General features: G+C 54.1%; 1 protein-coding gene across 3 annotated transcripts in view; it reads left to right on the top strand.

The window, feature by feature from the left end:
- The window catches only part of PTK2B (protein tyrosine kinase 2 beta), a 108,297-nt gene that overhangs the window by 21,554 nt on the left and 71,053 nt on the right, over positions 1-15,690 (top strand). Inside the window, exon 1 of one of the 3 annotated variants that reach the window (XM_067531308.1) lies at positions 13,269-13,348. The exons of the other annotated variants lie outside the window; for them this stretch is intronic. The gene's annotated coding sequence lies outside the window, so the exon portion shown is untranslated. Of the gene's footprint in view, positions 1-13,268; positions 13,349-15,690 lie in introns of those variants that run through there. 3 annotated transcript variants of the gene reach the window in all.

The raw sequence follows: 15,690 nt of genomic DNA, 5'->3' as shown, positions 1-15,690 counted from the left end.
CAGTAGAAGACAGTGGATCACAGAGACACACGCACACAGCCAGGTCAATTACAGTATTATTAACCTCATTTTTGTCCAGGGGGAATAGAGACACAGAGACGGGATGTACAGAGTTGGACTCCTAAAAGCAGACATGCCCAAGCTGGAAACTCTTGGCCTCAGGGATTTGTCGACGTCCAGTCAGTAGCAGACCCAGAAATAGAACCCAGGAGTCCTGATTGCTGGGCTGATGCTTCCCATCAGGATAACGCTGTGGCGGCGTTCAGGATAAGGGCTCGTAGATCTTTCCAGAGAGCAACTTACTCTGCACACAGGTATTTTGTCTTCGGGGTAAGCTACAGTTGCAAACCCAACAACTGATGCAAACAGGCAGGGCTCCTTAATGGCTGGCGGTGAGTCACTGCCGCCTGCTGTCGACGAGGGGGCTGGCGGATGCGATCCGTTCCCCTGACAATGTGCTGTGCTGGAATTCGGGAGTGCAGCGAGAACCACTTTCCACTCTTCAGCTCCAACGCAGATTTTTTTTTTTTTTTTTTTTAAATTCGCTGGGAGTTTCTTTGACAGTTTCCCAGGGTACGGAGGCTGCTGTAGCAGGTGTGGGGGCGGAGGGGGAGGGGGAGAACATTGCTTGCTCTCCTGCCTAATTTCTCCCGTGCACTATGAACGGCTGTTACAAGAGATTGTATTTCTGGCGTTCAGAGCAGACGGCTCCACAACCAGCTTTAAGCAGGCAGCAAAATGCTGGAAAGGGTCTCGCCACGACTGATCGGCCAAACCTGCGGGCCTGCCGTGCTGACCTGATCGTGTGGGCTCTGTGAACAGGAACGGAGGAAATGCCGTACCAGATATCCAGTCTCTGATAATGGTCAGTGCCAGATGTAGGTGTAAGAAACCTCAGGAGTTGGCGTTTGGTTTCTCCCCATTGCCACATTCCCCCTTTGCCACTTACACTGTGTCACACCTACTGTCTAACGTAACAGTGGATCTGATTCTTGGCCATACGAATGTCTGGTCCTGTCCTGACTCCAGCTCAGATGTCCCAGGGCTCTTTGGAAGGCACTGACTCAGCCCAGGTAAAGAGCAGCACCACCGCTCAGGTCATCAGGAGCTCTCCAACTGCTTTACAAAGGAGGGCAGGGTCAGCATCCCTGTTGTACAGATGGGGAAACTGAGGCACGGAGAATCATCCAAGAGGCCAGGAATAGGATGGAGGTCTCCTGAACCCCGGGGCAGGGCTCTGTCCACTAGGCCACGCTCCTTCATGCTGACACTAACTTTGGAAGGAAGATAAAGCCTCGTGCATACCCACTCTCTAACTATTGGTGGCTGGGGGGAGCCCTTCATGAGGGGCATCTGTTGGCTGTGGGGGCCTGGCACCTTACTCTGAAGCAGCTAGTGAGGAAGGATGGTCCCGTGGCGAGGCTGCTGACCTGGGTCTTGGGAGACCTGGGTCATATCCTTGCTCTGCCACAGACCCCTGTGTGACCTTGGGTGAGTCACTTAGCTGCTCCGTGCCGCAGTTTCCCCTCTGCACCATGGGGCTGATAGCCTCACCCTGCCTCACGGGGGGTGGTGAGGATGAGTATATTGAAGATTGTAGGGCACGAAGGCCCAGATTTTAAATGTGGTGAGGCGCCTAACTCCCATGGATTTCAAAGCCCTGACTAACGGGGGGAGATTGGGGGAGGGAATTGAGGACCAGTGCAGTCTGGGTGGGACCTGTCTTCCCCTCAGGTGGGTGCCTGGCAGTGTCCAGCCTGGCTGAGCCAGGCCACGCGAGGACGGACCACGACTCTGGCTCATTTTCATTTGGAGAGGAGTGGTGGGGGGGTGTATCTGGCTGGGTGTAGGTGGGGAGGGGTGTATCTGGCTGGGTGTAGGTGTGGGGGGTGCATCTGGCTGGGTGTAGGCACGCCTGCGTCTGCATGTGGCTGGGTGCGCCTGTACGGTTGGGATACAATTGTGGCTGTGTGGTGTGTGAGGATCTAGATGGGTGTGCATACTGATCTAAAGGGGTGCGCTGAGCGTGTGTGTCTAGCTGGGTGGGCTGGGGTGTGTGAATCTAGCTGGGTGTGCGTGTGTCTTGGTGGGTGTGCATATGTATTTAGAGGAGTGAATTGTGTGTGTGTGTGTGTATCTGGATGGGTGTGCACGTGTGTGTATCTGGATGGGTGTGCATGTGTATCTAGATAAGTGTTCTCTGTGTGTGTACGTGTGTAGTGGGCTGGATTTGTGTGTGTGTGGGAGGGTCAGTGCGTGTGTGGCTGGCTAGGTGGTTTTTGTGTGAACCCGCCACTGCCTGTATTAAATCCCCCAGCGGGCCGTCAGGCCGTAGGGCTCGCCTGTAACAGTAGCCGCAGCCCTGAGCCGGCGGTTGTGTGGAGCTGCATTTCCCCAGACGGAGCTCTGGGAGGGACCGGGCCTAGGAGGTGGCTGCTGGTTTACATGCAATGAGTTCAATAGGTTTCAGGCCAGTTCCTTTCAGGCAAGGTGTCCGCATCTCGCCACAGGTCCGACCCTGAGCTGACTGAAATGATCAAGGGGGAGTCTTACCACTGATGTCGGTGGGGGTTGGACTGGGCCCTACGCCACCTTCAACCCTGGGCTGGGGGGAGTACTTCTAGGGGGCTCAGTCTCACGGGCCTCTCTCAGCTGGGACAATGGCACAAGGGGGCGAGCTGTGATCATCTCTCTGCTGGGGTGTGGGTCCCCGTCCAGGGAGAGACCAAGCAAACCCCCTCCCTGAACCCCGAAATCCCTTGCTCGATCAGCCCAGCCTCCCGGCCGAAGGAAAGTGTTAAGCGTAAGGAGGAGGAGCGGGCGAAGGCGGGCTAAATTCCAGGCCCCCGCCAACAGGAAGCCGGACTCGAGTGGTACACGTCACGTCTGGGAGAGAGGGTGGGAAACCAGCCCCAGCCTGGTGTAAATACAAAGGGAGCTGCCCCATTAAACCAGATCGGCCTGACCTGGTCTCCTTCTCACCAGTGTAAACACAGAATGACCCTACTGGTGTCTGTGAGACGGAGCCGGCCTAACCAACACAATGTAAATGCAGAGGGACCCCACTGAAGTCCAGGGGCCCGGCTCTGCTTTCATCCCCCCTCCCTTAGCCACGGCTGTATTCGACGCTGATGCTAGGATCCTTTCTTTCCTCCCTAGCAGTGTAGACGCCCCTTGAACTCGAGCGTGGTGTTCTTTGTGAACTCACTTGCCCTTGTTTAAATCCCCGGGGCTGGGGGCTGCCTGCCCTGGTTTCAGGGCTTCTCACAACTCAACAGACCCTAAGAGAACAGTGGGCTGGATCCTGCCCCTCTGGCTCAGTGGGGTTAATCGTGGGGTGTGTGTGGCGGGGCAGGAGGCGGTTTATGACTTGACAGGCGCAATCTGGTCCAGTGAATCTCTCTGCCCCAGTGGCTCTGAACCTTTCTGAACCCACTCTGAACCTTTAGCGGGATTCCTGGTTCCGCCGATGCCTGCAGCCTGCCTCCGGATCTGCAAGCTGCCGCCTCCTAGGATGCTGTCCTCCCCGGCGCGTGATAAATCCTTTCCCAGATGGTCCCTGCTTTGTCCTCTCACCATCTCCAAATAAACACTGTTGCGCTGCGCCCGGTACAGAAAGATCTGTTTCCCCCCATTCTTGGCTGGAACGCGGAGCGTGGGTGTGATGGGAGCTGTTGAGGGTGGCGGGTTAGCGTTTTGAATCCATGGGAACAAGGACACCTGTCATCCTCAGGTTCTTTAGAACGCCCCTGGCCTTTATTATTAGCTCCTAGGCCAGGCCTGTTTCAATAAATAGGTGTTCATAAGTGATCTCGTCAGGGAGACGTGGTTTAGTGGTGAGACCCCAGGACGGGGGGGACGACAGACGTCCTGGCTTTGAGCTAACCACAGCCATGGATCCGAACACATCCGAATTCTGGGGCGTTTGCAGATCACATCCCCAAATGTTCTGTCCCCTCCTTCGCCAGCCCACATCTCGGCGTCCCCACCGGGGGATGATAGATCGCCGCTTCGCAGGGCGCAGCCGGGAACGGGAGTTAGTTAACACCTGCCAGGTGCGAGGGTGGACTGACAGCTGTGGCCCCAGTGCGAAAATTAGCCCCCAGGCTGTGGTGACTTCGCAGTGTAAGAACCAGAATAGAGTGGAACCGCCGAGAACAGAAAAGGGAAGGGAAAGCGGGTTCCGCTCCGCACATTGCAGTAGATGATGCTGGGGAAGCACGGATCCCATGATGACGAGCGGGGTTATAAAAACCTAGATGACAGATTAAAGAGGGAAGGGGCAGGAGCTGGACTAGTGGCGCGCCGACAGGGCCCGCGGCGGGCGATGAACGGAAGAATGGATTCCCGCCCGTGGTGTGGGATCACAGGTGTTTGGACATGTTAAAGGCTCGGCTGTGCCCCTGGCTGATCTCAGTGTGCATCGATCTACAGCGTGCTCGCCGCGCTGGGCCATACTGAGCTGGCCCCTTCTCTGGGTCGCCGGGGGGAAGAGATTATCTCCTTGTGCTGTCCATTCTGATGGGGCGCGCGGGCCCCGGGCTCTGCAGTGTTTGGATCTAGCTGAGCCCCGGATAGATATAGGGGCCGGCTGGGAAGTTTGGATCCTGCTCTGAGCTCCTCCGGCTTCAGAGATGGCCTGGTTCATGCCCATCTCTAAATGGAGATGGAGGCCCTGGTTCCATCTGTCGCAGGGATAGCACCTGGGGACCAGCTCAGCCCAAATCTGGGGGGAACAGAGGCCCAGTGAAGCTTCAATGGCCCGGCCAATACTGGGGGTCTGGAGGATGACGGGGAAGGTCCCACGGGCTGGTATCTCCCTGCACCTGCCATAAGCAGCCTCTTCCAACCCCCGCCTCGGGTGAATCATCCCCTGCAGCCTGGAGCGTGTGTCGTTTCCTCCGCTGTGTGAGAGCCAGGCTTCCTGTTAGGGGGTCACGTGATTAATCATCACGGGCTGGCATCGGAGTCGTTTCACAGAGCGGCAGCTGCTGAGAGAGCTTCGTGCTTCAGGGGCGCCTTGTTTCTGAAGCTCTGCGTGATGCAGTTTCAGTGGAGGCAGCTGCTGAGGTGTCTCCATCCTCCTGACTCCACCCAGCTATTCCCATCCTGGGCCTCCTTTCATAGCTCTGCCTGCCTCCCTCAATCCTGACCCTGATCCGGGTTGGCCCGGCTGCACTTTCGGCCGAAATGTCCTCCATTGAATTTCATCTCATTGCTCCTGTCCCCATCCTTCCACCACCAGCAACCGCCGCCGTGGCATTCACAAGCCTCAGATACTTTAGCCAACCAGACCAATGGAGAAGCTCTTTTAATCCTTCTCCATAAGTCAGTCCTTCCAACAGCTGGTCCTGGCCCTTTTCCGAACTCCCTCAAATCCGCCAGCACCTGGGTAACCAAGATATCCGTGTGCTTGCCCCGATGGGTGGTGGTGTGTAATCAAGGTGGAGCAACATAACATCTTCATGTGTTTCTGACGCGTGGAGACCACTGGACTGTCCTCCCCGGCCAGAGAAACACAGAGACGGGTCTGGAACGAACCCCCAGCTCTAACCGAATCCTTGGTCCTTAAGAAGTTCTGACCCAGACTCGGATTCCGCTCTAGGGGGGAACCTGCTTGGAGACGGGCAGAAATCTCTCTCCGGTTCATCCCAGGAGTGTGTCCCCATTTCAGACTGGCCTAACACAGCTTCCCCAGAGCACGCTGAGGAACATAAGACAAGAAGGGACTTCCCTGAGTCATCCAGTTCAGTCCCCTGCTGTCATCCATTCCCATCCATAAACGGATCAAACGTCAGCCTAGGACCCAGGAGCTTGTTTGCCCCCACTACTATTTGCAGAACCTCACTCCTCATCGTTAGAAACCATCGTCTGATTTCCAGCCTAAATTTCACGGCCAGTTTATCCCCATTTGATCTTGTGCCAACGTTGTCCTTTAACTTTCGATAGCTCTTCTCCATCCCTGGGCTGCGCCTCCCTGGTATATTTAGAGAGACCAATTCGCTCCCCTCTCCCCCTGGGTTTCTGTTAGACTAAATCCAAGCTCTTTTAGTCTCCTCTCATAAGAACGGCTCTCCAGTCACCTGATTGTGAGAGCAGCCCTTCGCTGCACCTGTTCCATTCATTTAACTAGTGCTCCTCATCACGCGGCTCACTCGGCCATGTGGAGTTAAAGAGGATGCCTTGCAGGAAAGACACACAATGTGGCTCAATGGAAATGCAGACATCTAGGAACCAAGACTGTCGGCCAAGCGTACAGGATGGGGGACTCCCTCCTGGGGAGCAGTGCCTCTAAGGAAGATTTGGGGGTCACGGCGGATAATCAGCTGAACATGGGCTCCCCGTGTGATGCTGTGGCTGAAAGGGCTAATGAGATCCTGGGATGTACAACCGGGAATCTTGAGTAGGAGCAGAGAGGTTGTTTTACCTCTGGATTTGGCACTGGTGCGACCGCTGCTGGAATCCTCTGTCCAGGTCTGGGCTCTGCAGGTCAGGAAGGATGTTAATGAATTGGAGAGGGTTCAGAGGAGAGTCCTGTGAGTGAGTAAAGGATTAAAACATGCCTAAGACTCAAGGAGCCTAATTTCTTTAGCTTAACAATGAAAAGATTAAGGAATTACCTACATCAGAACACAAGAGCGGCCTTATTGGGTCAGGCCAACGGTCCGTCCAGCCCAGTCTCCTGTCTTCTGACAGTGGCTGGTGCCAGGTGCTTCAGAGGAATGAACAGAACAGGCAATTACTGAGTGATCCGTTCCCTGTCGTCCAGTCCCAGCTTCTGGCAGTGAGAGCTTTAGGATACCCAGAGCATAGTTTTGCATCCCTGCCTATCCTGGCTAATAGCCATTGATGGACCTGTCCTCTATGAATTTACCTAGTTCTCTTTTGAACCCTATTATATTTTTGCCCTTCACAACATCCCCTGCCAAGGAGTTCCACAAGTTGACAGTACGTTGTGTGAAGGAGTTCTTCCTTTTGTTTGTTTTAAACCTGAAGCCTATTCATGTCATTGGGTGACCCCTAGTCCTACTGTTATGTGAAGGGGTAAATAACACTTTCTTATTCACTTTATCCACACCACTGATGATTTTATAGAACTCTATCATATCCCTCCTTACTCATTTCTTTTCCAAGCTGAAAATTCCCACGTCTTTTTAATCTCTCCTCATATGGAAGCTGTTCCATACCCTGAATCATTTTTGCTGCCCTACTTGGTACCTTTTCCAATTCTAATACATCTTTTTTGAGATGGGGCAACCAGAATTGCATGCAGTATTCAAGGTTTGGGCATACTATGGATTATAAAGTGGCAATATGATATTTTTTGTTTTATTATCTATCCCTTTCCTAATATCGTTAGCTTTTTTCACTGCTGCTGCATATTGAGTGGATGTTTTCAGAGAACTAGCCACAAGGACTCCAAGATCTTTCTTGAGTGGTAACAGCTAATTTATCATTTTGTATCATATATTTTGTATGTATAGTTGGGATTGTGTTTTCCAGTTTTGTGAGATCCCTTTGTAACTCTTTGCCGTCAGCTTTGGATTTAGTAATTTTCTATCATTGTTTAGCCCTTTTTCCAGATCATTTATGAATATGTTGAACAGCACTGGGCCCAGTACAGATCCTTGGGGGACCCCGTTATTTACCTCTCTCCATTCTGAAAACTGACCATTTATTCCTCTCCTTTGCTTCCTGTCTTTTAACCGGTTACTGATCCATGAGAAGACCTTCCCTCTTATCCCACGACTGCTTACTTTGCTTAGGAGCCCTTGGTGAGGGACCTTGTCAAAGGCTTGCTGAAAGTCCAACTATACTATCTCCACTGGATCATCCTTGTCCACATGTTTGTTGACCTCCCTCAGAGAATTCTAATAGATCGGTGAGGCATGATTTCCTTTTACAAAAACCATGTTGACTCTTCTCCATCAAACTGTGTTCATCTGGTAATTCTGTTCTTTAGTATAGTTTCAAACCCATTAGCCTGGTACTGAAGTTAGACTTATTGGCCTGTAATTGCCAAGATCACCTCCGGGATCTTTTTAAAAAATTGGTGTCGCATTAGCTATCCTCCAGTTATCTGGTCCAAAGCTGATTTAAGTGACAGGTTACATGCCACAGTTAGTAGTTCTACCATTTCATATCTGAGTTCTTTCAGAACTCTTGGGTGGTACCATCTGGTTCGGGTGACTTATTACTGTTTAATTTCACAGTTTGTTCCAAAACCTCCTCTACTGACACCTCAATCTAGAACAGTTCCTCAGATTTCTCCCTCACATCCTCTGCAGCGAAGATTGATGGGAAAGAATTCATTTAGCTTCTCTGCACTGGCCTTGTCTTACTTGAGTGCTTCTTTAGCACCTTGATTGTCCAGTGGCCCCACTGATTGCTTGGCGCGCTTCCTGCTCCTGAAGAACTTACATTTTTTTTGCTGTTAGTTTTTGTTTTTTTAATTGCTCTTCAAATTCTTTTCTGATCTTCCTAATTATACTTGGACACCTGACTTGTCACAGTTTATGCTCCTTTCTATGTTCCTCGGTGGGATTTGACTTCTGGCTTTTAAAGGATGGCTTTTTGCCTCTAACCACCTCTTTTATTCTGTTATTTAGCCATGCTGGCACTTTTCTGGTCCTCTGACTATGTTTTTTGATTTGGGGGTATACGTTTCACTTGAGCCTCTGTTATGGTGTTTTTACATGGGGAACATATATTTGATAATGGGCTCTTCAATCTAGCAGAGAAAGGGTTAGCATGATCCAATGGCTGGAAGTTGAAGCTAGACAAACTGAGACAGGAAATAAGGTGTAAAATTTAGAAAGTGAGGGTAATTAATCGCGGGAACAATTTACCAAGGGTCGTGCTGGTTTCTCCATCCCTGCAATTTTTAAATCCAGTTCGGATGTATGGCTAAAAGAGCTGCTCTAGGAATTATTGTGGGGAAGCTCTCCGGCCTGTGTTATGAAGAAGATCAGAGTCCTCGGAATCTATGAATGAAATCTGTGACGCAGGGTCTGTTTATTGGCTCCCTGCATAACCTGGAACAAGTCACTTCCCCCTCCTGTGCATCTGTTTCTCACAGAGAGGATTGTTATTGATTGTGTTACAGGAGTGGCCAGAGACACAGCTGAGATCACGGCCCCCATGTGCAAGGCTCTGTACATGCACATAGGGGAGACAGTCCCTACCGCACAGAACTTATAGTCTATAGACAAAATAGATAAAGGGGTGAGAGGGGAAAGAAAGACGAAAGGAGTCTACCCCAGACTCCCTTTGTGATGCTGGGCAAGTCACTTCATCTCTCTGTGCCTCAAATCCCCATCTCCAAAATCAGCCTTAAGACGCTCCCTGCCTCTGTCTTGTCTGTTTTCATTGTAAACTCTCATGAGCGTGAGCAGGAAGTGGGGCTGTCATGTGTACGTACCGTACCTAGCGCACTGGGGTCCAGATCTCGCCTGGGGCCTCTGTGGGCTACTGCAATAAGAATAATAATGGGGCCATATAAATACCTGCATAAAGACCAGTGACCACGGCACAGCCTTGGGAGGAAAGAGACCTGGCTTCTCGGTTTGGCTGTGTCACTGATTTCCTGTGTGACCTTTACAGCATCACTTCACCTGTCCAGGACTCAGTTTGAAACGTTGCACCTAGTGCTAAAAATGGGGGGTGGGGGGGGAAGGAAAAAATGGATAACATTGACTCAGGAAGGAAGGCTGGCCATCACTGTAGAGGGATCAAAGAGACGTCTGCTCAGATGTTAGGCCGCCTAAGGAATGGGCTGGAGAAAAACACTGAAATATTATAACACCCATACTTCATTAACCCATGGAACTCACTGCCACAGTATATCATGCAGGACAATGGCTTAGCAGGGTTCAAAAATGCATTTGCTGGTTAGCTAGATAATAAGGACGGCCCCCCTTACATTGGATAGGCTACAATACGAATAAAGGAGATAAACGTTCATGCTAAAGAGCATAATCCAGTCACCGGAAGGGGCTAGGCAGAAATTTACCCTTGGGGCAGGTTATTGCATAATTGTTTGCTCTAGGTTTTCTTGCAACTTCCTGCAAGTCATCTGGAGCTGGCCCCAGTCACAGAGAGGATACCAGAGACTAGCTAGCTAGCTCCCAGGTCAGATCTGGGGTGGCAATGCCTGCTGACCCAGGGAACACAGGGCATTATTAACGCAGCGTCCGGAAGACACTGGGAGCCCAGAAAGGGGGGTATTGAAAACCCGGTGGGCAGTGTGAGAGACAGAGGGACCCCCTCCAGCATAGTCACGAAGGGGGTAACGTGACTGCGTGCAGACAGGGTGAGCGTCTGCTGAAGGGCAGCGGTACGCGACCGTGTCCCCTTGGCATGTGCCGTGAGACAGACCCTAGCGGGGGCTCTTGGGGTAGGGGAGCCCACTCATGTCACGATGGGATCAGTCCTCATCCGCTGCCGGTCATGCTGACCAGTGTTGTCGCATTGTTTCCTTGTACTCCCCCGGCCTGGATCCATCTGTTGGCTCTTGTCCTCTGTGTAGATTGTAAGCTGTCTGGGGGCAGGGACTGCCTCTTTTTTTGTGTGCTAGGTGCTGCACCAACACAGAACATGGGGGTCCTGGCCCACAACTGGGGCTACCAGGCACTAGAAATAATAATCTCAGAGTTTGTGGCCTACCAAAGGTACTTCTCTGGCTTCTGTTACCATGGTAGCTCACAGTCTTTGATGTCTGTATCCTCACAGCACCATTATCCCCCTGGTACAGTTGGGGAATTGAGTCACAGGGAGATTGAACAACTCACCCAAGGTCCTACTTGAAAGTTGTGGAGAGGAGGGACTTGAACCCAGATCTAGGCTGACCCCTGGACCATCCTTTCTGCCAGAAAGCGGCTGGACCTGTTCCAGTCTCACTGCGGGTCCGTGTGGTCTCCCAGGAGCCCGGCTGGGTCTCAGCCTTATTTCGGGCTTTGCAAATCTGGGGCAGTGGTAGCAGCTGCATGGAGGCCCGGTGGCGGGAGGCAGCTGAATGGGTTTCAGACACCGTTTGGCCAGCCTGCGTGGACCTTGGCCAGGACACAGCCAGGGAGGGGAGCAGGTTTGGCGGCCGACAGCTTCACCTCCTTGTCCGCTTACCCTGGTGCAGGGAGGATTTCCCCTCTGCCTCTGATGCTGTCTCTCCACCTGCTGCCTTTGCAGTATGCAAATTGGCCTCCTCACCCTGGTGCGAGAAGGCAGGAAGTGTCAGTTCGGTCAGAGCGGGCGAGGCGCAGGGGGAGCTGCGAGGCGAGCAGAGAGAGCCCTCTCGACAGTAAGTGGTGCTTTTCTCTCGCTGCCCCGGACGCTGGTGCCCTTTGCTGACTTGTGCACCAGCTCGGCCGGTGCCGGCCCCTCCAGTGTCACAGGGAAAACAAGGAGACGGGCTGGGGCGGGTCACATTCTGCAACGGGGTGGGGGGGGGGGTGCGCCAACGGTGATGGGCCAGCTTCAACCCTTAGGACAAGAGGGTGCTGGCAGTGGAGTTCCAGCCGGGCTGGCGTTGGCCCGGGGAATGTGTCTGGAGCTGGATTTAGTGCTGGTGAGAGGAACCCTGGGCAGGGAAATCCTCCGGCTACCCACAGACTGCGGCAGGGTAAGTTTCCTGGGCACCGCTCCGTGCTTCAGCCCTGAGTGGGACTAGATACTGCCAGTGCAGCCTTCGGCATAGGTCACGTGGGTGCCCCCGGCCCTGGGGCCAGCACGGACGCTCTCCAAATGGCCCAGCTCCAGGGTTTCTGCCGGGGCAAGCCCCCCTCTGCTCCAGCAGGTGGGGTGGGCGGCCGTGGCGTTCAGGTGTACCCCAGAATCTTTTGCGGCACGGCCTCTGCTAGCCCAAAGGATTGCACGGGGGGCCCCGAGAGCATGGAGCAGGAAGAGGGACGTGGCTGCAGGGGCAGAAATAGACAGCGGGACGGGGCGGGCTGCAGGTTGAATGCAGCGGCTGTCAGGGAGGAGGCCTCACTGCTGAAACCGTCAGGGGGGGACCGACCAGTCCGTGCTGCTGGGCGTTGAGCGGCTGGATTGGGGGCCCAGCGCATTCGTGGTGCCCTGCCCCCACTCCCGCGATACAGCCACTCCAGAGGAACTCCTGGTCAGCACACGGAGGCCGAGGGTTGGCTTCCCGGTGGCCAGCCGGTTCCCCGTGGTGACAGGCGGAGAACAAACTAGGGATGTGGAGGGCATTTTATACGGCCAGCCAGGGGAGGGAGGGGAAAGCGGGGGCCTTCCTCGCCCCAAGCTCACAAACCCCGCGTGACTCTGCTAGTCAGGGAGATAGCCCAGCTTGGCAAATGGACAGGGCACCGGTAGCAGGAGAGCCAGGCTCAGCGGATGAGGAGGGACATATGGGGAGGCCTGGCCCCAGGAGAGGATTAGACCTTGGCCCTGATTCACTTAGGCCAACGTCCTCTTACGCTGCCCTGGCACTGAAAGGGGCAGAAACGGCCTGCATGGGTGGACGGGGCGTGGCGGGAGTGTAATCCGGTCACCCAGCAGTCCTGTGGCAGAGAGAGGAATAAAACCCAGGTCTCCTGTGTCCCAGTCCAGTGCTCTGTCCACTAGAATCTGGAAGAGGGGAGACAACTCTATGAATCGGTTGTGTCTGCTCCAGCCGTCGGCTGCTAGCTTTCAGACGTGCAACCTAGCTCTGTCCTCGTCCAGGGGAGGTGGGAGCACGGCAGGGAGCTCAGAGCAATGTTGACAGGACCCACAAGGAGATGCGCCCAGCTCCCTTGGGCCAGACGGACAAGCGGGGCAGTGCAACGCGGAACCTGGCCGGGGGGAGAAGAGAAAGGGGAGCCCAGCCCGCATCTCAGGTCTGGGCTCAATGGCTCAGCAGCCTTCGCTCCAATTACCAGCGTTTTATTTTAGAGACGCAGCTGGCCGCAGCCCAAAATAATCAGAGCTGTGAGATCCGGAGAGAAGGAGGAGGATCTCTCACTTGGGGATCTGAGCAGCCACGACCCCCTTCTTGTAGGAAGTAGACGGGGGGTGTGAATAGAGGGGCAGGATGAAATTCAGCCCCGGAGAATGTAGGCTGGACATCAGGAAACCCTTCCTCCCTGTGGAAACTACATGGATGTGAAATAATCTCCCAGTATAAGTCGTGGAGGATCTGGTGCCGCTGGACTGGACAGAGAGCGCAGACGGACAGGAAACAATTTTGTCTGGGAGCGAAGAGGTTGGCCTACCAGGGAGTTCTAGATTATCCCTCTCTGGATCATACGGTGCATCTGTCCTGACAGTGACAGCCTGTGAGATAAGGGAACAACATGCAGACAGGATGACTGCGTAGCAAAGAGGCGTCTGATGGGGAGCCACAGGGGTAGGTGTCGGGTCTTGCCTTAATTTTTTTGTCTTTGACCGTCAGTTTTACACTTTCACCCACGATCTGGCGGAGGGACGGGCTAGCATGGCAAAATGCCCCTGGCTGGGGGCTGGGCTGGCCCGTGGTGAGGGGAGAGGTGTGATGGGAGGGGGTCAGGAGGGTTGGAGAGGTGATTGTTTTACAGTGACAGGCCTGTCCGAGGCGCACATCACCAGCGGTGTGCCCGGGCTCTCCGGCCCCCAGGGGCCAATACATGTATTTGCATCTCCCCCCTGCCCGGAGGCAGCGCCCTGCGGAGGGGGGGTGTCTGCAGGTCTGTTTCCTGCTCTTCTCCCCCCACCCCCCGTTTGTGAGCGGCAGGTGTGGTGGCAGTGGCGTACCAAGGGGGACATGCCCCCTGGGCCCCAGCTTGGTGGGGGGACACCAGCCGGGCCCTCCTCTGAGCCATTCCCCCGTTGACAACCCCGCGGCCGCGCTGACCCAGCCCCTCCGCCCCCTCTGGGCACAAGGGAGCCACGGGCTGGGTCGATGCGGCTGCTGGGATGTCAGCAGGGGAGCAGCTCCTCTGAGGAGGGCCCGACCGGCGCCCGCCCCCTCCCGTCCACACAGCTGAAAAGGATCCAGGGTTATAGGGGATCACAATCTGAATATGGGTGAGCCATGGGATGCAGCTGTGAAAAGGGCTCATATCCTTGTGGGGTGTGTTAACCAGAGTGTCTTCTGTAAGACATGGGAGGTCATCGTCTAACTTTTCTCACCACTGTGCGGCCTCAGCGGGAATATATGTCCAGCCTGGCCTAGCAGCTACCGTTGGGTTGTTGTCCACAAATCGAGGACAGCCACAAGGCAGCGGTCAGTGAGGCAGGCTCCTGGCCATTTGAACCTTGCCTCAGTCAGCAAAAAGCAGGGTCCGAGTCAGGCCAGGACCAGGGACTGGAGATCGGAGATTGCTACCGGGCTGGAATCGGGAGGCAAAAGTCATGGCAGGGGCAGGCTGGGGTCAGAGCCTGGAGATCAGAAAGCAAGGCGAGGCCTGGCATCACAACAGGCCGGAGGTCGATACTGTCTGGGCCACTGTGCAGGGATAAATAGTGAGCATGGGCCAATCAGAAGGCTGCAGGGTGCTGTCACTCCGGACCGTTTGGGCGGTACTTCCTGCAGTGCCTAATCTCCACCGGGGGCAGTTAATGGGGGACCAACAGCTGTCCCGGGCACTGTAGGCCTGGGATCTAGGATTCTTTGGGATTCTTACCCATGTGAGAAAAGCCTTGCTAACACTAAGGGGAGCTAAGCTCTGGAGTGGGTTTCCAAGGGAGGCTGTGAGGCCCCGTCACTGGAGGTTTCTAAGAAACGGTTGGACAAACGCCTGTCAAGGGCGGACAAGGTTTGCTTGGTCTTGCCAGAGCACCAGGGGGCTGGACATGATGGTCCCTTCCAGCTCTGTATTTCTCTGATTCTTCCAGTCGTGCGTTGAGCCGTGTGGCTACATTTGTTCTGCCCTCTTCTCCCAGGAAGTGGAAGGTCTTGTTTCAGAATACTTATCATGATTCCTCCCCCCCCCCCCCCCCCGCGTGTGCGTGCGCGCACACACACACACACATTTCCCTGGGTTTATACTAGAGAAGGCAGGTCAAAGAAATGCATGTAGCACTTGGAGCGGAGAGTGGTGGGGTTGGGATGGACCTCGGTTCCCGGGGTAGTTGGGTGCAGAGTCTCGGACCTCTGCCCCCCCCGGAGAAGGTTCTGTCTCCTGCACAAACCAGCTTTACCCCTATTGTTGAGAGCTCCATTGTGCCAGAGGGGCAGCTGTCAATCGCAGCCTCATCCCAGAGCTCTTGTAGATCTCTGGGCGCAACCCATGGCGCGCCTTGCAGATAAGCACCAAGACCTTGCGCTTGACTGGGTATTCTATGGGACGCTGGAGTGGGGCAGTGTTCCTCAACCTTTTAAGTAGCAAGTACCCCTCACTTCTGAACATGTTAATAAATACCCAATACTCAATTTTCCATGGGATTTCATATTTACAGACTAATGTGAGCCATATGGTGGAAGAAGGGCTGAGTATATAAGGCTGTGATAGGACAGATGTCAGATCTCGTGTGGGTAGGGTCACCACCTTTACACCAGGGATGCACAACTCAAGGATGGACCTGAGCTAGAGGTGATGGTGGCCAAAGCTAGGAGGCTTTGAGCGGCCTGCCAATGCTGGGGAATATAAAGTGCCGCGCCAAATTTTATGCCATAGATTTGAGAGGAGGAAAAGGTGAGAGAGAGACAGGAAAAGAGGGTAACTGGTAAAATCTGGGGCTGTCCTAGCTGTCAATTTCACTGTTCAGCTA

Source organism: Emydura macquarii, unplaced genomic scaffold (assembly GCF_026122565.2).
Source record: "Emydura macquarii macquarii isolate MOO-44397 ecotype Brisbane River unplaced genomic scaffold, CSIRO-AGI_Emac_v2 contig_3134, whole genome shotgun sequence".
NCBI lineage: Eukaryota > Metazoa > Chordata > Testudines > Chelidae > Emydura > Emydura macquarii.
This window is presented reverse-complemented; position numbering and strand designations above follow the sequence as displayed.